The 21,464-nt window shown below is 42.0% G+C and overlaps 2 long non-coding RNA genes across 3 annotated transcripts in view; both read left to right on the forward strand.

Moving 5' to 3' along the window:
• The window catches only part of LOC132830555 (uncharacterized), a 30,843-nt gene extending 29,543 nt beyond the window's left edge, over positions 1-1,300 (forward strand). The window contains exons 3-4 of the long non-coding RNA XR_009646388.1: positions 97-133; positions 1,239-1,300. This is a non-coding gene — a long non-coding RNA (uncharacterized LOC132830555). The remainder of the gene's footprint in view (positions 1-96; positions 134-1,238) is intronic.
• An 8,017-nt stretch (positions 1,301-9,317) lies between these two features.
• Positions 9,318-21,464, forward strand: part of LOC132830391 (uncharacterized) — a 154,759-nt gene continuing 142,612 nt past the window's right edge. For both annotated transcript variants that reach the window (XR_009646368.1, XR_009646367.1), the window contains exon 1: positions 9,318-9,429. This is a non-coding gene — a long non-coding RNA (uncharacterized LOC132830391). The remainder of the gene's footprint in view (positions 9,430-21,464) is intronic.

Below are 21,464 nucleotides of genomic sequence, written 5' to 3' on the forward strand. Positions count from 1 at the left end.
TGGATTCCACACAAATAGAAACTTTTTTAAAACATCTGTCCTAACAAATAGTTTGTTTATAAAAGATCCCTTAGTTTTGTCTTTTTTTTGTTCCAGAGAAAAGAAGTCCAGCCTATACAGTGCTTTTTTTAAAGTAAGTATAACCTTATTTCTGGCACAGTTCTTGTAATTTTTTAAACACAGTTATGATTGTCTCTTATGTAATTGTTGTAATAATTGAGATCAGACTGGAACAGAATGGTCTAACCAAGAATCCATATTGATTTAACATGGAATATACAAATCATCATTAGCAACTGTTGGAAAGATCTTCCGATGGAGAAACACACAATGTCTGTTTCTCCTCTGTGATATCCATAACAAGAAACTTGTTGATTCAGTATTGCATTCAATGACTCATTGTATCAGAAGTTTTCCCAGGTCTGTGTTAATTTAGTTGATCATAGCCAGGTCAGCAGGTGAGGTGCTACAGGACAGCCTAGGTTCTTGTTTCTAGTTGTTGTCCAACAAACCCCTCCTGATCTGAATGTATGTGATCTGTATTTGTACTTTTCTTATTCTCTCATGGGACTTAGACTGCACTGTCTAGCCAACATTTAGTGCTGGTCCCTAGTTGCCTTGAAAAGGTTGTGCTGAGCTGCTTTCTTGAACCACTGCAGTCCACCCGCTATTGGTTGACCCACAATGTCCTTATGGAGAAAATTCCAAACTGCAAAGGAACGTGATATATTTTCAAGTCAGAGTGGCTTGGAGAGGAACTTGCAGGTATTGGTGTTCCCATGTATTTGCTGCCTATGCCCTAAATGAAAGTGGTTGTGGGTTTGGATGCAGTAAACGAAGGATCGTCTTTGCAGAAAGGGCAGCGGAAATCTTTTTCAACAACACCAATATTTATATAATAACTAATGTAATAAAATATCCTAACGTACTTCATGGGAACAATAATAAAGCAACACTATACCACAGACCATAGTGGAAGGAGGAAGCCTCTGAGAGAGAGATGGGGTGACAAAGCAACTGAAAATTGCCACATTGAAATTGAGGTAAACGTTTGTTGAGGTAAATGATATGAAGGGACTATAGATTCAGAATACCAAAGAAATTGACATTCTTAAAACACTTCTGTGAATACAGTACAACTGTAAGTGCTGAATTTTGAATGAGACATTAGCTCATTGGTCCTGTCCGATAGATGTATGGTCTTATGCTAATAGTCACTTAACCTTTTCTGTTTTGAGATTCTGTTTTACAGATGCAGAAGTCAGTGTCATTAAAAAAAGACAGCCCAGCTACTGTGAAACTCTCTTGAAATCCTTTCCGTTGTAGAAGTTCTTAGGAATCTGATGGAGTTTCCGAATAATGTTTCTGGTTAAAAATGAGAGGTGGACTGTGTCCAATCTGCAAGGATTTAAATACAAGTTAAGCACAATGAAAACTCAACATCTACCATCAATCAATTATTGTCAGTAATTTGGCTTTGTCAACAGGAAATTCAGTGGATACAAGAAGACATTACATTTCATTTCCAAGTCCCTAGGCCACAGAATTTATTTTTACCCCTTTAAAAAATGTCTCACAACAGCTCTGTTGAGACATGTCTTTTTGTTTTGTGAGATTCTGTGTGTAGGATTAAAGAAACACAATTTTAATTCCAGATAATAGTCTGTGTTAATTAGTCATACAGTCATAGTCATAGAAATGTACAGCATGGAAACAGACCCTTTGGTGCTGACCAGATATCTCAACCCAATCTAGTCCCTCCTGCCATGCCACCTGTTTAAAGAATAAGTGTCGTACATAATAAGCCATTACTAGAGTTCATTAAAGAAGCCTAGTGAACATTTCTTTTATTCTGGATAACAGTACAAGACAGAAGCAATTGATCATTTTGGTAATTGAATCAAACATTTCCATTAATGGTGCAATTGGTGGAAAAGTGGGGCTTGATTATCAGTGCTTACTTCCTGTCAGTGATAAAATGTTACAGCAGTGACTACACAAGTATGTTTTGGCTACCAAGTGCTGTATAATATCATGAAATTACAACACATGAAATGTAAGTTCTTCATCAGCAGCTAAATAGCTCCCCCCAACCAAGATCCTGTGAAAGTGATAATGGTGGCCATTATCACACAGTTTCCTTATTATTGTCTAATTTTTAAAAAGAAAGGACTTCCACTGCTGAAGATTTGTAACTTTATAAGAGACAGGCAAAGGAAAATCAGCTCCAATCCCACCCTCCAGAAAACATCCAACGTCACAATTTTGTGCTTTAAAAAATATGAAAGTTAGGAAAAGACAAATGTAGGCCCGACAGCAGAACGTTCTTATGTTGAGTGGCATACCTGTAAATGGACTACAAATCAGCAACTGGAACTAGTGAGCATGGAAAGGGATATTGGATACAGTAGCAGGACAAAGATAACAGGATTAAGAAACAAGCAGCTGTTGTTACTGTAGAAAGTTTCCACAGTGAGAACTCCAGTGAGTCAAATGAATTTCCTCATTTGGAATAGTTCAAAAGGTAGCCAATCAGATCTGCTTTATCTTTTAGATCCAAATTCCTGCCTTTTCTTCACATTGCTTGGATGGGGAGTGAGGTTTGTCAGTGTAATTAAGGGATTTGGCACTCTCCACTGAACTTACCCCTGAACCGTAAAATGTGTGTTACCCCTGATGTTACAGATACTTACTGATAAATCAATTGATAAATAGACTGGACAGTGTGGGCCCTGATCCTACAGACCAAAGTGCTAACATTTAATGCAGAGTCTGAGAGAGTTCGACTACTACATTTTAGGCTTAAAATCTGTTAGTAAGGAAGTTGGGTAAGGAGAGGTTGGGGGAGTTTTGAGGAAGGGGGAAATTTGAGTTCTTGTTGTGATCTCCAGTTAAAAAGGAACATTTGTGAACATTGGGTCAAAACAGGAATCTGTTCAATTTCAGTGACCAGGCTAAGCTGAGAAGCAAACTCGGCTGTTTTTTCCAGTAACCATTTCAAAATAAGGAATGCTTGCCTGTTGTAAACTTGATGAACATGTTACATCTAAATTTGCAGAAAATGAATGTGCATGAACTTGACAAGTTATCATTTCTTGCAGGACCAGGAATTTAGTTTTTAGCCTAAACTTGTTCCACTGCTGATGTGGTCCATTGTAAATTTCTGTGTACTTGGAACTGATGATTATCATGTTGCTCAGAGATCAGAGTCTTGCACAATTCAAATACAGTATTCAAACGTTCAATTGTTGTTAGCTCCCATAAGAAGATAATTGATATTGGAAATGGTTAGGATTCTTCCCTGATATTCAGAACCCTCTTAACCCAGTTAGCACCTGTCACATCAACAGAAATTCATGTATTTTTTCATTGTGAAAAAGCTGCATCTGGTCTCTTGGGGAAAGTACCTGTGCATTTTGGGATCAGCAAGGCATAGGTCAGGGTTCCTATTCAATCCATCTAAAACAGAAGATTCACTTAATAAATCTCACTGATTGCCAAATTAAATTAAGGATAGTCTCTTCCTAGTGATAATCAAAAGCAAAGGAAAATTTAAAAATAATGTTATTGGATGGAAAATTTCTCAATTGTGCTTAATAGCATTCCTGGGTATAAAAACATGAAAAAGGGAAAAAAGAAATAAGGATATGCTTGTGGTGCAGTGGTAGTGTCCCTACCTCCAAGCCAGGAGGCCCTAGTTCAACTCCCATCTGGTCCAGAGGAGTGCCACCACATTTCTGAACAGGTTAATTAGAAAATATCTATATCACAGAAGAATGCCCTTATGGCATTGCAGCCATTCCCTACCCTGAGCCAGTTCAATTCCTATCTGAGCCAGATGTGTATCATATCAAGACTGAATAGGTTGATTAAAGTATCATCTTTTCATGCCCAGTTATCCAGCAATGCTCTCAATGCCTTTAGATACTGGTGATACAGTGCTTTATTTCCCAAACCAACCCCACTTTCATTTTGCACTTTCCCACTCACCCTACCAATTCCAGTCTCACTTTTGGTGACTTGCATTGTTCATAATGGGTTTTGCATGTAAATTCCTAATTGGCTGCATAATGTGATTACCCGTGATGGTTAATAGTTTTTAAAAAAAGTTGAAATAGCTCAGTTGGGAGACCATTATTCTGAAGATCTAAAGGTCCTGGGGGATTTTGGGGGGGGCGGGGGGGGGCTTGTGTTGTGCAGTGGTAGTATCCATACCCCTGAACCAAAAGGGCCAGAGTTCTGATTTCTGCTGTAGAAAAGTGTCATTTCATCTCATAGCAGAATACATCTCTGATTAGAAAAATGAAACATACAACATTGCAGCGCAGTAGAGACCCTTCGGCCCTCGAAGTTGCGCCAATCTGTGAAACCATTCTGAAGCCCATCTAACCTACACTATTCCATTTTCCTCCATATGTTTATCCAATGGCCATTTAAATGCCCTTAAAGTTGGTGAGTCTACTAGTATTGCAGACCAGGCATTCCATGCTCCTCCTACTGAATAAAGAAACTACCTCTGACATCTATCCTGTATCTATTACCTCTCAATTTAAAGATATGTCCCCTCATGCTCACCATCACCATCCAAGGAGAAAAAGGCTCTCAGTGTCCACCCTATCTAACCCTCTGATTATCTTATATGTTCAATTAAATCACCTCTTAACCTTCTTCCCTCTAAAAAAACATCCTCAAGTGCCTCAGCCTTTCCTCATAAGACCTTGTCTCCATACCAGGCAATATCCTGCTAAATCTCCTCTGCACACTTTCCAACACTTCCAAACCCTTCCTATAATGTGGTGACCAGAACTGTACGCAATACTCCAAGTGCAGCTGCACCAGGGTTTTGTGCAGCTGCTGCATGACGTCGTGGCTCCGAAACTCAATCCCTCTACCAATAAAAACTGACACTCTGTATGCCTTGTTAACAACCCTATCAACCTGAGTAGCAACTTTCGGGGATCTATGTACATGGACACTGAGATCTCTCTGCTCATCCACACTACCAAGAATTTTACATTTAGTCCAATACACTCTATTCCTGTTGCTCCTTCCAAATCATCTCACACTTTTCTGCATTAAACTCCATTTGCCACCTCTCAGCCCATCACTGCAGCTTGTCTAGGTCGCTCTGTAACCTGCAACATCTTTCGGCACTATCCACAACTCCACTGACCTTAGTGTCATCCGCAAATTCACTAACGCAGCCTTCTATGCCCTCATTCAGGTCATTTATAAAAATGACAAACAGCAGTGGCTTCAAAACAGATTCGTGTGGTACACCACTAGTAACTGAACTCCAGGATGACCATTTTCCATCAATCACTACCCTCTGTCTTCTTTCGGCCAGCTAATTTCTAATCTAAACTACTAAATCACCCTCAATCCCATGCATCCATATTTTGTGCAATAGCCTACTGTGGGGAACCTTATCAAACGCCTTACTGAAATCCATATATACCACATCAACTGCTTTTTCCTCATCCACCTGTTTGGGCATGTTCTCAAAGAACTCAATAAGGTTTGTCAGGCACAACCTACCCTTCACAAAACAGTGTTGACTATCCCTAGGCAACTTTTCTAGATGCTTCTAAATCCTATCTCTTATAACCTTTTCCAACACTTTACCCACAACCGAAGTAATGCTCACAGGTCTATAATTTCCAGGGCTGTATCTACTCCCTTTCTTGAACAAGGGAACAACATTTGCTATTCTCCAGTCTTCTGGCACTATTCCTGTAGACAATGACAACATAAAGACACAAAACCAAAGGGTCTGCAATCTCCTTCCTGGCTTCCCAGAGAATCCTAGGATAAATTCCATCTAGCCCAAGGGACACATCTATTTTCACACTTTTCAGAATTGCTAAAACTTCCTCTTTGTGAACCTCAATCCCATCTTGTATAATAGCCTCTATCTCAATATTTTCCTCCACAACATTGTCTTTTTCCAGTGTGCATACTGACAAAAAATATTCATTGAATGCTTCCCCTATCTCCTCACACCACACACAACTTCCCACAACTATCCTTGATTGATCCTAATATTACTGTAGTCATTCTTTTATTCCTTATATAACTATAGAAAGCTCTAGGGTTTTTCTTGATCCTATCTGCCAATGACTTCTCATGTCCCCTCCTGGCTCTTCTTAGCTCTCTCTTTAAGTCTTTCCTGGCCAATCTGTAACTCTCAAGTGTCCTAATTGAGCCTCATCTTAACATAAGCTGCCTTCTTCCTCTTGACAAGAAATTCTTTAGTAAACCATGGCATCCTCTCTCGACCACATCCTCCCTGCCTGACTGGTACATCATCAAGGACACATAGTAGCTGTTCCTTGAACAAGCTTCCTTCACCATCCTAATTTGGAGATGCTGGTATTGGACTTGGGTGTACAAAGTTAAAAATCGCACAACACTAGTTTATAGTCCAACAGGTTTAATTGGAAGCACACTAGCTTTCGGAGCACCGCTCCTTCATCAGGTCCATCTAGTGTGCTTCCAATTAAACCTGTTGGACTATAACCTGGTGTTGTGTGATTTTTGACTTTGTTCACCATCCTATGCATCCTAAATCTTGCCTAATTGCATCATAATTGTCTTTCCTCCACCTATAACTCTTGCCCTACGGTATATACCAATCCTTTTCTGTCGTTAAAGTAAACATAACAGAATTGTGGTCACCAAGTGCTCACCTACTTCCAAATCTAACACCTGGCTAGGTTCATTACCCAGTACCAAATCCAATGTGACCTCACCTTTTGTTGTTCTGTCTACATACTGTGTCAGGAAACCCTCCTGCACATATTGGACAAAAACTGACGCATCTAAACTACTCAAACTATAGTATTTCCAGTCAATATTTGGAAAGTTAAATTCCCCCATAACAACTATCCGGTTAACCTCGCTCTTATCTGGAATCATCTTTGCTATCCTTTCCTCTACATCTCTGGAACTATTTGGAAGCCTATAGAAAACTCCCAACAGGGTGACCTCTCCTTTCCTGTTTCAAACCTCAGCCCATGACACCTCAGTAGACAAGTCCTCAAACATTCTTTCTGCCACCATAATACAAATTTCCCATTTTCTCTGTTCTTACTGAAATATTTAAGTCCCGCAAACTGCAACAACCATTCCTGTCCCTGTTCTATCCATGTCTCCGAAATGGCCACAACAAAGTCCCAGGTACCAACCCATGCTGCAAGCTCACCCACCTTATTCTGGATGCTCCTGGCGTTTAAGTAGCCACACTTCAAACCACCTTCCTGCTTGCCAGTGCACTCTTGCGACCTTGAAACAGTATTTCTGACCTCATTATTCTCAACCTCCTGGACACTGGAACTACAATTTAGGTTCCCATCCCCCTGCTGAATTAGTTTAAACCCTCTCAAAAAGCATGACCAAATGCTTCCCCCCCAGAATATTGGTCCCCATCTGGTTCAGGTGAAGACCATCCTGTTTGTAGAGGTCCCACCTACCCTAGAATGACTCCAATTATCTATGTATCCAAAACCCTCCCTCCTGCCCCAGGAGCTACGTGTTCTACTCCTCTCTCTCCCCTATTCCTCTCCTTGCTAGCACATGGCACAGGTAACAAACCAGAGATAACAACAGCTTCCACCCTAGCTCCCTGAATTTCTGCCTTAAATCCCCATTCCTTTTCCTACCTATGTCGTTAGTGCCTACGTGGACCATGACATGGGGCTGCTCCCCCTTCTCTTTAAGAATCCTGAAAACATGACGCCAATTATGTTAAAAAAGAGAAAAAGTCACTGTGATTTGGTTATAGAAAAGTTGTTTGGTTGTGAGACATAAAAGTTCCAGATATATTAAAAAATACAGAATAAGACCCTCGCAGGACAATGGTCGCGTCTCTATGCCAGAAGACCTGGGTTCAAGTTCCACCTGCTCCACAGATGCATCATAATGTCCCTAGAGAGTTTAATAAAAAATGCCTGTAATACAGAACAAGGCCCTGGTAAGACAGTGATAGTGTCCCTACTTCTAAGCCAGGAGGCCTGGGTTCAAGTTACATCTGCTCCAGACGTGGATAATAACATCGCTGAGCAGGTTGATTAGGAAAATATCATAATGCAGAATAGCTACTGTTGTGGCACAGTGGAAATATCCCTACATCAGAGCCAAGAGACCTGGACCCAAGTTTCTTGACCCCTGCTCAAGAAATGTGTCATAACACATTTGAAGAAGTATCTATAATGCAGAATAATAGAGATTAAGAAGAATGGGAGAGAAGGGGAGATAAATTACTGAGTAGAAAGAACATGACATCAAGTTTTCCTTTCAATAGCTACTTATTGTAGTAAGTAGGGAAATGTCAGTAGGAGTAAAAAGTGAGGTCTGCAGATGCTGGAGATCAGAGCTGAAAATGTGTTGCTGGTTAAAGCACAGCAGGTCAGGCAGCATCCAAGGAACAGGGAATTTGACGTTTCGGGCAAAAGCTCTTCATCAGGAATGAGGAAAATGTGTTCAGCAGGCTAAGATAAAAGGTAGGGAGGAGGGACTGGGGGGAGCGGCGATGGAGATGTGATAGGTGGAAGGAGGTCAAGGTGGGGGTGATAGGCTGGAGTGGGGTGGGGGCGGAGAGGTCAGGAAGAAAATTGCAGGTTAGGAGGGCGGTGCTGAGTTCGAAGAAATCGACTGAGACAGGGTGGGGGGAGGGGAAATGAGGAAACTAGAGAAATCGACTGAGACAGGGTGGGGGGAGGGGAAATGAGGAAACTAGAGAAATCTGACTCAGATTTCTCTAGTTTCCTCATTTCCCCTCCCCCCACCCTGTCTCAGTCGATTTCTTCGAACTCAGCACCGCCCTCCTAACCTGCAATTTTCTTCCTGACCTCTCCGCCCCCACCCCACTCCAGCCTATCACCCCCACCTTGACTTCCTTCCACCTATCACATTTCCATCGCCGCTCCCCCCAGTCCCTCCTCCCTACCTTTTATCTTAGCCTGCTGAACACATTTTCCTCATTCCTGATGAAGAGCTTTTGCCCGAAACGTCGAATTCCCTGTTCCTTGGATGCTGCCTGACCTGCTGTGCTTCAACCAGCAACACATTTTCAGCTCAAATCTCAGTAGGAGGTGAGCAGCAGCACAGTGTGGAGGTTCTGCAAAAGAACGAGTTTGAATAGATGATTTGACAATTTGATTTAAAATAAAATCACCATGATAAAATTTGTAAAATCTCAATAGCTTTCAAAATGTTTTATTAAAAAAAATGCATTAAACTGAAGGAAAATTTCTGTTTTTCAGCGGCAGTAGCAACTTAAAGGGTGGGAGCTTGCACCAGGGGCCTGCCGGGAGTGATGAGTCGCTGATTTGAGTCTTTAAAACGTACCGCGAGCGCGGGAGTCCTCCATTTCTGTCTTTCAGCAGCAGTGGCAGCTGCAACTCAAAGGGCGGGAGCTTGCCGGGAGCAGTGAGTAACTGATTTGTGCTTTTAGATTTGAAGTCAGAGAGCAGAGGTTTCTGGGAAGGAAGGGACTTATTATTTTTATTTCCGTCCTGCTGTATAAGTTAGTATCTTCTCAACCTGAGACCCTACCTTTGTAGGGCCTCCCACCCAACCACCTCCTCTAACCTTAAAGACCAGGGACATATCAGGGTAAGCGTCTCTTTTTTACTTTTGTGACTGGGACGAGCAGGGATGGCAGTGCAGGGAGAGCAATGCTCCTCCTGTATGATGTTTGAGGTCAGAGACACCAATAATGTCCCATCCAAATACATCTGTAGGAAATGCACCCAACTGTCGCTCCTCCAAGACCGTATTAGGGAACTGGAGCTGGAGGTGGATGAACTTCGGATCATTTGGGAGGTAGAGGCTGTGATAGATAGGAGTTACAGGGAAGTAGTTACTCCTAGGCAAGAATAAAGCTGGGTGACTGTTCAAAAGAGGAAAAAACACAGTCAGTGGAGGGATCCCCTGTGGTCGTTCCCCTGAAAAACATGTATACAGTTTTGGATACTGTTGAGGGGAATGACTTACTAGGGGCAAACAGTGGGGCCCAGGTCTCTGGCACAGAGCCTGTCCCTGTTGCACAGAAGGGAAGGAGGGAAAGGAGAAGAGTGTTAGTCATTAGGGACTCAATAGTTAGAGTCTGAGATAGAAGGTTTGTAGGGAATGAACGAGACTTGCGGTTAGTGTGTTGCCTCCCAAGTGCCAGGGTCCGTGATGTCTCAGATCGTATCTTTGGGGTCCTGAAGGGAGAGGGTGACCAGCCTCAAGTCGTTGTCCATGTAGGTACCAACGACATAGGTAAAAAGAGGAATAGGAATGTAAGACAGGATTTCGGGGAGCTACGGTGGAAGCTGAGAACCAGAACAAACAGAGTTGTTTTCTCTGGATTGTTACCCATGCCACATGATAGCGAGGCAAGGAATAGGGAGAGATATCAGCTGAACACGTGGCTGCAACGATGGTGCAGGAGGGAGGGTTTCACATACTTGGATAATGGGGGCTCATTCTGGGGAAGGTGGGACCTCTACAAACAGGATGGTCTTCACTTGAATCAGAGGGGTACTAATATCCTGGATGGGAAATTTGCTGGTGCTATTCGGGTGGGTTTAAACTAGCTCAGCAGGGGGATGGGAACCGGAGGTGTAGCTGCGGTGCACAGGAGGATGAGAGTAGGAAGGACAGGGACAGGATTTCAGGGTCACAGGAATGTGCTGGCAGACAGCAAACTGGTTTGAAGTGTATCTACTGCAACACCAGAAGTATCCGAAATAAGGTAAGTGAGCTTGCAGCATGGATAGGTACCTGGGACTTCAATGTTGTGGCCATCTCAGAGACACGGATAGAGCAAGGTGAGGAATGGATGTTGCAGGTTCCAGGGTTTAGATCTTTCACTAAAAACAGGCAAGGCGGTAAAAGAGGGGGGAATACGTGGCCTTGCTAGTCAAAGGTAGTATAACGGTGGCGGAGAGAACTTTTGATGAGGACTCGTCTACTGAGGTAGTGTGGGCTGAGGTTAGAAACAGGAGAGGAGAGGTCATACTTCTTGGGAGTTTTTTTATAGACCTCCGCAGAGTTCCAGGGAGGTGGAAGAGAGGATTAGCAAGATTATTCTGGGTAGGAGTGAAAGGAACAGGGTGGTCATTATGGGGGACTTTAACTTCCCCAACATTGATTGGAAATAGAACATAGAACAATACAGCACAGAATAGGCTCTTCAGCCCATGATGTTGTGCTGACCATTGATCCTCATGTAAGGTAAACCTAATGTATGAACCCTCAAATTTCAGTGAGCATATGCATGTCCAGCAGTCTCTTAAATATCCCCAATGACCTAGCTTCCACAACTGCTGCTGGCAACACATTCAATGCTCTCATATCTCTCTGCATAAAGAACTCGCCTCTGACATCCCCTCTATACTTTCTGCCAAACAGCTTAAAACTATGACCCCTCATGTTAACAATTTCTGCCCTGTGCCTCTATGCCTCTCATTATCTTGTACACTTCAATTAGGTCCCCTCTCTTCCTTCTTTTTTCCAATGAAAAAAGTGCGAGCTCAGTCGACCTCTCTTCTTAAGATAAGCCCTTCATTCCAGGCAACATCCTGGTAAACCTCCTCTGAACCCTCTCCAAAGCATCCACATCTTTCCTATAATAGGGCGACCAGAACTGGACACAGTATTCCAAGTGCAGTCTAACCAAAGTTTTATAGAGTTGCAACAAGATCTTACGGGTCTAAAACTCAATCCCCTGTTAATGAAAGCCAATACACCATATGCTTTCTTAACAACCCTGTCCAATTGGGTGGCAATTTTAAGGGATCTATGTACCTGCACACCAAGATCCCGCTGTTCCTCCACACTGCCAAGAATCCTGTCTTTAATCCTGTACTCGATTTTCAAGTTTGACCTTCCAAAATGCATCACATCGCATTTATCCAGGTTGAACTCCATCTGCCACCTCTCAGCATTCTGTCAATGTCACGCTGCAGCCTACAACAGTCCTCTATACTGTCAACAACACCTCCAACCTTTGTGTCATCTGCAAACTTGCTAACCCATCCTTCAATCTCCTCATCCTAGTCATTAATAAAAATTACAAAGAGTAGAGGCCAAGAATAGAGCCCTGTGGAACACCACTCACCACAGACTTCCAGGCAGAATACTTTATTTCCACTACCACTCACTATCTTCTGTCGACCAGCCAATTCTGTATCCAGAAAGCTAAATTTTCCTGTATCCCATTCCTCCTGACCATCTGAACGAGTCTACCATGGGGAACCTTATCAAATGCCTTGCTGAAGTCCATATACACCACATCCACCACTCGACCCTCATCAACTTGTCTAGTAACATCCTCAAAGAAGTCAAAGATTTGTGAGGCATGACCTGCCCCTCAAAGCCGTGCTGACTGCATTTATTCAAGCCATGCTCTTCCAGGTAGTCATAAATCCTATCTCTCAGAATCCTTTCTAACACCTTGCAGATGACTAATGTGAGACTGACTGGTCTGTAATTGGCAGGGGTGTCCCTATTTCCTTTCTTGAAGAGAGGAATTACATTTGCCTTCCTCCAATCCTCAGGTATGACTCCGGTGGAGAGTGAGGATGCAAAGATCATTGCAAGTGGCGAAGTAATCACATTTCTCGCTTCCCAAAGCAGCAAAGGACAAATCTGGTCTGGCCCTGGCGACTTGTCAATCTTAATGTTTGTCAAAATTTTCAGCACATCAGCTTCCTCAACCTCTATCCGTTCTAACATACTTACCTGCTCCTCAATGGTTTCATTCACTACATGGTCCTTTCTCTTTACTAAGGACAGAAGCAAAAAAACTCATTCAGGGCTTCCCCTACCACCTCAGACTCTATAAACAAGTTTCCTATGCTATCGGAGAAAGTGAGGACTGCAGATACTGGAGATCAGAGCTGAAAATGTGTTGCTGGAAAAGCGCAGCAGGTCAGGCTGCATCCAAGGAGCAGGAGAATTGACATTTCAGGCATGAGCCCTTCTTCAGTAATCCTGAAGGGCTCATGCCCGAAACATAGATTCTCCTGCTCCTTGGATGCTGCCTGACCTGCTGCGCTTTTCCAGCAACACATTTTCAGCTTCCCTATGCCATCCCTGATCGGCCCTACTCTTTTTCTTTGATCATTCTCTTGTTCCTCACATACGTGTAAAATGCCTTGGGATTCTCCCTAATCCTTCTTGCTATGCCTTTATCGTGCCCCCTCCTGGCTCTCCTCAGACCATTTTTGAGCTCCCTCCTCATCTGCCTGTAATCCTAGAGAGCTGAGTAAGACCCTTGCTTCCTTCACCTAACGTAAGCTGCCTTCTTTCTTTAGACGAGAAGCTCCTCTGCTCTCGTCATCTAAGATTCATTTATCTTACCTCTTCTTGCCTGTCTCAGAGGAACACATTTATGCATCACCCGCAACAACTGTTCCTTAAACAGTCTCCACATGTCTATAGTGCCCTTTCCATGGAACAATTGCTCCCAGTCCATGCTTCCCAACTCACGTCTGATAGCATCATAGTTTCCTTTTCCTGAATTAAATATCCTCCCATTGTGCCTGCTTCTCTCCTTCTCCATAGCTACATAGAATGTGAGGCAGTTGTGGTCACTATCACCAAAATGCTTTCCCACCACAAGATCTGACACCTCCTCATTGCCGAGCACCAAATCCAAAATGGCCTCTCCCCTCGTCGGCCTGTCAACGTACTGAGTTAGGAAACCCTCCTGAACACACCTTACAAAAACAGCTCCTTCCAAACCATCTGCTCGAAGGAGGTTCCAATCAATATTGGGAAAGTTAAAGTCACCCATTACAACAACCCTACTACATTCACACTTTTCCAAAATCTGCCGACCTATGCTTTCTTCAATCAACCTGCTGCTATTGGGGGGCTTGTAGTAAACCCCTAATGAGGTGACTGCTCCCTTACCGTTCCGAATTTCCACCCACACTGACTCAGTAGGCAAACCCTCCTCGACAATGGTAACTTCTGTAGCTGTGATACCCTCTCTGATTAGCAGTGCTACACCCCTTCTCTTTTTTTTCTCCCTCCCTATTCTTTTTAAATGTTCTAAACCCTGGAATATCCAGCAACCATTCCTGCCCCTGAGAAACCCATGTTTCTTTTATGGCCACAACATCATAGCACCAGGTACTGATCCATGCTCTAAGCTCATCACTTTTATTCCTGATACTCCTTGCATTAAAGCAAACACACTTTAACCGATCCCTTGGTTCTTTCCCAGGAAATTCCTTCCCACTGGCTGCGCTATCTCTTGCTATTGCCTCATCTCCATCAACTCTCACCACCGGTATATAGCTCAGGTTCCCACCCCCCTGCCATACTAGTTTAAACTCTCCTGAACCACTCGAGCAAACCTTCCACCCAGGACATTGGTTCCCTTCCAGTTCAGGTGCAACCCGTCCTCCATCTACAGGTCCCACCTTTCCCAGAAGGCATCCCAATTTTCTCCATATCTGAAGCCCTCCCTCCTACACCAGCTGCGCAGCCACGTGTTAAGCTGCGCCCGCTCCCAGTTCCTCGCCATCTCGTGGCACCGGTAGTAAATGTTATAGCTGTAGTACGTCGGATGGATCAGTTTTTGTCCAATGCGTACAGGAGGGTTTCCTGACACAGTATGTCAAAGGGCTGACAAGAGGGGAGGCCACACTGAATCTGGTGCTTGGTAATGAACCAGGTCAGGTGTTTGATTTTGTTGTAGGTGAGCACTTTGGAGAGAGTGACCATAATTCAGTTACATTTAGTTTAGCAATGGAAAAGGATAGGTACATTCCACAGGTCAAGAGTTATTAATGGGGCAAGGGCAATTATAATGTGATTAGGCAAGAATTAGGATGCATAGAATGGGGTAGCAAAATGCAGGTGATGCAGACAATCGAAATGTGGAGCTGGTTTAAGGAACAGAGATTGCAGGTCCTTGATAGGTGTGTCCCTGTCAGGCAGGGAGGAAGTGACAAGGTAAGAGAACCGTGGTTTACTACAGAAATTACATCTCTTGTTAAGAAGAAGAAAGAGGCTTATGTGTTGATGAGGCAAGATGGTACAGATGAGGTGATGGGGAGTTACAGATCAGCTAGGAAGGATTTAAAGAGTTAAGAGCAAAGAGAGGACACAAGCAGTCTTTAACAAATTGAATAAAGGAGAACCCTAAAACTTTCTATAGGTATGTGAGGAATAAAAGCATGATTTGGGTAGGAATAGGGCCAGTCAAATACAGAAATGGGAAGTTGAGTGTGGACCCTATAGAGATCGGAGAGTGCTAAATGAATATATCTCATTGGTGTTCATGCAGGAAAAGGAGAATATTGTAGAGGAGAAGAATGAGGTACGAGATATTAGACTAGAAAAGATCAAGGTTAGTTATGCACAGGTGTTATCAATTCTAGAAGGAGTGACAGTAGACAAGTCCCCTGGGCCGGATGGGATTTATCAGAGGGTTCTCTGGGAAGCTAGGGAGGAGATAGCAGAGCCTTTGGCTTTGATATTTGAGTCATCATCATCTACAGGTTTAGTACCCGAGGACTGGAGGATTGCAAATGTTGTGCCCTTGTTCAAGAAGGACAGCAGAGATGACCCAGGTATAATTATAGACCAGCGAGCCTTACTTCTGTTATAGGAAAGGTTTTGGAAAGGATTATAAGAGATAAGATTTATAATCATCTAGCAAGTAACAATTTGATGTCAGAGAGTCAACATGGTTTCGTCAAGGGCAGGTCATGTCTCACAAACCTCTGAGTTTTTTGAGAAGGTGACCAAGCACGTAGATGACGGTAGGGCAGTTGACGTGGTATACTTGGATTTTAGTAAAGCCTTTGCTAAGGTTCCGCATGGTAGGCTGATGGAGAAAATGCAGAGGCATGGAATTGAGGGTGATTTAGCAGGTTGGATTAGAAACTGGCTTTCTGGAAGAAGGCAGCGAGTGGTGGTTGATGGAAAATATTCTGTCTGGAGTCCAGTTACTAGTGGTGTGCCAGAAGGATCTGTTTTGGGACCACTGCTGTGTGTCATTTTTATAAATGACTTAGAACCAGGCATAAGTGGATGAATTAGTAAATTTGCAGATGACACTAAAGTCGGTGGAGTAGTGGACAGTTTGGAAGAATGTTACAGGTTGCAGGGGGACTTGGATAAAGTGCAGAAATGGGCTAAGAGGTGTCAAATGGAGTTCAATGCTGCTAAATGTGAGACGATGCACTTTGGGAGGAATAACTGGAAGGCAGAGTACTGGGTCAATGGAAAGATTCTTGATAGTGTGGATGTGCAGAGGGATCTTGGAGTCCATGTATATAGATCCCTAAAAGTTGCCACCCAGGTGGATAGTGCTGTTAAGAAGGCGTACGGTGTGTTAGATTTCATTGGTAGAGGGATTGAGTTCCGGAACCGCAATATCATGCTGCAACTATACAAAACGCTGGTGCAGCACTTGGAATATTGTGAACAGTTCTGGTCACCCCATTACAGAAAGGATGTGGAAGCAATGGAAAAGGTGCAGAGATTTACCAGGATGTTGCCTGGTTTGGAGGGAGGGTCTTATGAGGAAAGGCTGAGAGACTTGGCTCTGTTCTCATTGGAAAGAAGGTGGCTAAGGAGGGATTTGATAGAGACATACAAGATGATCAGAGAATTAGATAGGGTAGACAGTGAAAGACTTTTTCCTGGGATGATGATGTCAGATTGTACGAGAGGGGATAACTACAAATTGAGGGGTGGTAGATAAGACGGATGTTAGAGGCAAGTTCTTTACGCAGAGTGTGGTAAGGGCATGGAATGCCCTACCTGCTAAGGTAGTCAACTCAGCCACATTAGGGAGATTTAAACAATCCTTAGATAAGCACATGGATGATATTGGGATAGTGTAGGGGGAACGAGCTGAGAATGGTTCACAGGTTGGCGCAACGTCAAGGGCCGAAGGGACTGTTCTGCGCTGTATTGTTCTATGCTCTATGTTCTAATTCATAATTAGTCAAATTGATGACAGAGTTGGCCTGTATTTGAGATATTTCTTGAAATAACTTGTGTGCCTCAAATGAAGTGTTGTTTTAACATCATTCCATTGCTTAATTCTGAATATGAGATGAGCAAGGTACAGTTGACTCAGTATCCTTCAGGGTACAGTTAAATTAGCAGCTTAAATCAGATTAGGCAGTAACTGGTGTTTACAGGTGTACATTTACATAGAACATACCTCTTTAGCAAACACATGGCTTCCTACAGAGGCAAAGGGAATGGTATGATAAGAAACAATGAGATTGGAATAAGAATTTGGAAGATTTCTGAGGTAACCAAGAAGTAGTTTGTTGTATAAGGTTTGGGAAAATTAGAAAGTAAAGATTTAAGATGGGAATGCCTAATTCCAGGATTGTGAAAGCAAAGAAATTACCATCAACAGTCACATAGTCTAGCCTCAAGAATCACAACTGTAATTCAGGATTCAATTTTTAAAAATTAATTCTTGGAACATGGGCATCATTGGCTGGCCAGTATTTATTGCCCGTTCCTAGATGCCCTTAAGTGGCAGTGAGCTGCCGCCTTGAACTGCTGCAGTACACATGCTGTAGGTTGACCCACAATGTCCTTAGGGAGGGAATGCCAGCATTTTGACCCAGCAGCAGTAAAGTAATGGTGATATATTTCTAAGTCACGATGGTGACTGGGTTGGAGGGGGACTTGCATGTGGTGATGTTGCCAGGTATATGCTGCCCTTATCATTCTAGGTGAAAGTGGTCATGGAATTAGAAGGTGTTGTCTAAAAGCCTTATAACACAAGAATGGATCGATCATATTATATCAGAACCGACTATATTATACTCACTGTTTCACGTAAATCTATTCTGCTTGTTACCTCATCAAAGAATTCTAATACATTTTTCAAACATGATTTCCCCTTCATGTAGTCATGCTGACTGTTCGATTAGATTATATATTTCTAGATGCTCTTCAATTACATCTTTTACAATAGATTTTAACATTTTCCCAATGACAGATGTTAATCCATCTGGCCTATAGTTATCTGTTTTGTTTTGATCCCCTTCTGAATAAAAGTGTTTCATTGCAGTTTTCCCAATACCACTTCCTAGAATCCATAATTTTTGGAAGATCACTACCAGTGCACCCACTATTTCTGTAGCCAGTTCCTTTGATATGCGACGATACAACATATTAAGTCCTCAGAATTTAACCCTATTAGTTTCCCTCTTAATTCTTTTCTTTGCGATAGTTATTGTATTCATTTCCTTCTGTTGTTGCCTCTTATATATTTAAGATATTTGGAGAGCTATCAGTTTTCTTCTATTTTGATGAATGATGCAAAACATTTATTCAATTCCTTACCCACTTCCTAGTTCCCCATCATTCCCTAGCCTCTGGTTCTAAAGGGCCTATGTTCATTTTGGCCTCTCTCTTCCTTTTTATATATTTAAAAGAGATCTCACTATCCTTTGTGTTACTTGCTAGTTTACCCTCAAAGTTTATTTCCTCCTTCTATTACAGTTTTGATCATTGTTGTTTTGGAAAATTTCCCCAATCCTCTGGCTTATCAAATTGTATGTTTTTTTTAAACCTTTCTTCAAATTTGATTCAGCAATTTGTCTTTCACGAACTGATATCCCAAGACCTTTAACAGAAGTTATTAGACAAACATTAGGCAGAGGCATAGAAGGTGATATTTGAACAGGCAATCACAAATTTCAGAGGTAGGTTTGAAAGAAAATCTTTAACGAGTTGCAGAAATTAAAGGAAGAAATTTCACAGCTTGGGTTTTTAAGTGGGTGGAAGTAAATAGGGAGTGCAAAAGAGGCTAGAGCAGGAAAAAATAGAACTTTTGGAAGTTTAATGCAGGTGGAAATTAAAGAGATATGGAAGGGCAAGGCCACAGGAGGGCTTGAACATGAGATGGAAATTTTAAATTATGGTTATGGTGAATTGTATCCAATGTAGGTCAGCAAATAGAACAATGATAAGCAAGATATAGGATAAAGGCAGCGTTCTGGAAGAGCTCACATTTATGGAGAATTGCTCATCAGAAAAGCAGTCAAGCCTAAAAGTAACAAAAGCATGGACAAACTTTCAGCTGTACCTAAGATGAGGCAGTAAAGACAGACAATATTATGGGTTATTCACAGGTTGGATGATGGAAAATATACATTATTAGAATCTCAGCTTAGAATCAAGATAAGGCAGCATGTATAAGAGTCTTGTTGGATTGCAGAAGAGTCCCCAGAGAAAGGCAGGGAAGAAACACAGAAATAAACCTAATATGAAACCACATTTTGAAATGAAAATATTATGCAAGCATAATGAATGAATCAGTAACCCAATCTCTGCATGTTCTTGTTATACAGTGCTTATTCTGTTCTCTTGTTCTGTAATAGATTATTTCTTTGTAATTGCACCCTGATATCCATTATATTTTTTTTCACAATACAATGAATATCACTTGAAATCCTGCCATATTCTATGTAGGAATTAGAACAGTCAATTTGTTACGTCACAAGTGCTTAACACATTCACTTACTTATAATTGTATCTCCAAAGTGTGTATTGATTCTTGCCTGGCTCTGTAACCTATTAGTTCTCTGTTTCATTGTTACACATTTCAAAAGGCTGAATTCCATGAACTTGTTATCAACCTTTTTACTTTATGTTTACGAGGTATCTAAGTTAGATGTAAACACTTTAACAGGAACATCAAAGATTCTATAAAGAAAACCCTTCCCTGGCAGGAAGTGGATGCAGCTTTACAGATGTCTGTTTTGTTGTTATAGCACTTTGAACCCTCAGTGCCATTCAAACAGATCATGCCCCATGTACACACCTTTGCACTGCATCACTTGAGACTCTTGCTGAACAAAAACCTTTTGATTTCAGTCTTGAAAGTTTCAATTGACTCAACAGGCCAAGAGATTCCAGACATTAAGAATCCTTTGTGAAAAAATGTTTTCTGTTTTCATCCAAGTGGCCAAGCTTTAATTTTGAGATTCGGGTCCATTGTTTTAAGTTTCCCAAAGACCAAACAACATCTATTTTCACAAAAGGGCCCTTTTTGCAAGGGAATGGCTTCACCTATTTTATCTACTGTTTATCACCTTGTCCATTTTCCTGTACAGTGTCACACTGATCACATAGGGATGACATGCTCCAATCAGACATAATTTTGCCCTCAATTTCCAGCAGGAGTTGGTAGACTAAATTTACCCACTGCATAATAATGGGGGCAAATCTGTAACTTCTAACACAGTGTATCCAATTTCCCACAATATAACCAATTGTCTGGCAGAGCTCAGTTAACCATGCTGCACAATTTGAAACAATTTCAAGTTCATATAACTTTTAACACCTAATAATTATTATGTATTCAATCTTTGCTTCATTACCAGGTTCTCAAATGGTAAAGAAGAAACAGGTTTATTCCTCTTCTCAATCAGACCATCAAAAAAAACACTTATTCAATTGTGATAAGGGAGTTAACAAGAATAGGAAGGAATTCTATAGAATTAAATAGAATGTAGGGAAATCTTAAAAAAATTATCCATATTACAGAGGAGGAAGTGCTGGATGTCTTCAAATGCATAATGGTGGATAAATCCCCAGCACCTGATCAGATGTACTCTAGAACTCTGTGGAAAGCTAGGGAAGTGATTGCTGGGATATTTGTATCATCGATAGTCACAAGTGATGTGCCAGAAGACTGGAAGTTGGCGAATGTGGTGCCACTATTTAAGAAAGGTGGTAAGGACAAGCCAGAGAAATATAGATGGGTGAGCCTGACGTCAGAGGTGGGCAAGTTGTTGGAGGGAAGCCTAAGGGACAGGATGTACATGTATTTGGAAAGGCAAGGACTGATGCAGGATAGTCAACACGTCTTTGAGCATGGGACATCATGTCTCGCAAAATTAATTAAGTTTTTTGAAGAAGTGACCAAGAGGATTGATGAGAGAAGAGCGGTGGACGTGATTTATGGACGTGAACACCTGACTTCAGTAAGGTGTTCGACAAGGTTCCCAATGGGAGACTGATTAGCAAGGTTAGATCTTGTGGAATACAGGGAGAACTATGCATTTGGATACAGAACTGGCTCAAAGGTAGAAGGCAGAGGGTGGTGTGGAGGGTTGTTTTTCAGAATGGAGGTCTGTGACCAGTGGAGTGCCACAAGGACTGGTGCTCAGTCCACTGCTTTTCATCATTTGTATAAATTATTTGGATGTGAGCATAAGAGGTACAGTTAGTAAGTTTGCAGATGGCACCAAAATTGGAGGTGTAGTGGACAGCAAAGAAAGTTACCTCAGATTACAATGGGATCTTGACCAGATAGGCCAATGGGCTGAGAAGTGGCAGATAGAGTTTAGTTTAGAAAAATGTGAGGTGCTACATTTTGGGAAAGCAAATCTTAGCAGGACTTACCATTAAGTGTATAAGGTCATAGGGAATGTTGCTGAACAAATAGACTTTGGAGTGCAGGTTCATAG

Source organism: Hemiscyllium ocellatum, chromosome 31 (assembly GCF_020745735.1).
Source record: "Hemiscyllium ocellatum isolate sHemOce1 chromosome 31, sHemOce1.pat.X.cur, whole genome shotgun sequence".
NCBI classification, from domain to species: Eukaryota; Metazoa; Chordata; class Chondrichthyes; order Orectolobiformes; family Hemiscylliidae; genus Hemiscyllium; species Hemiscyllium ocellatum.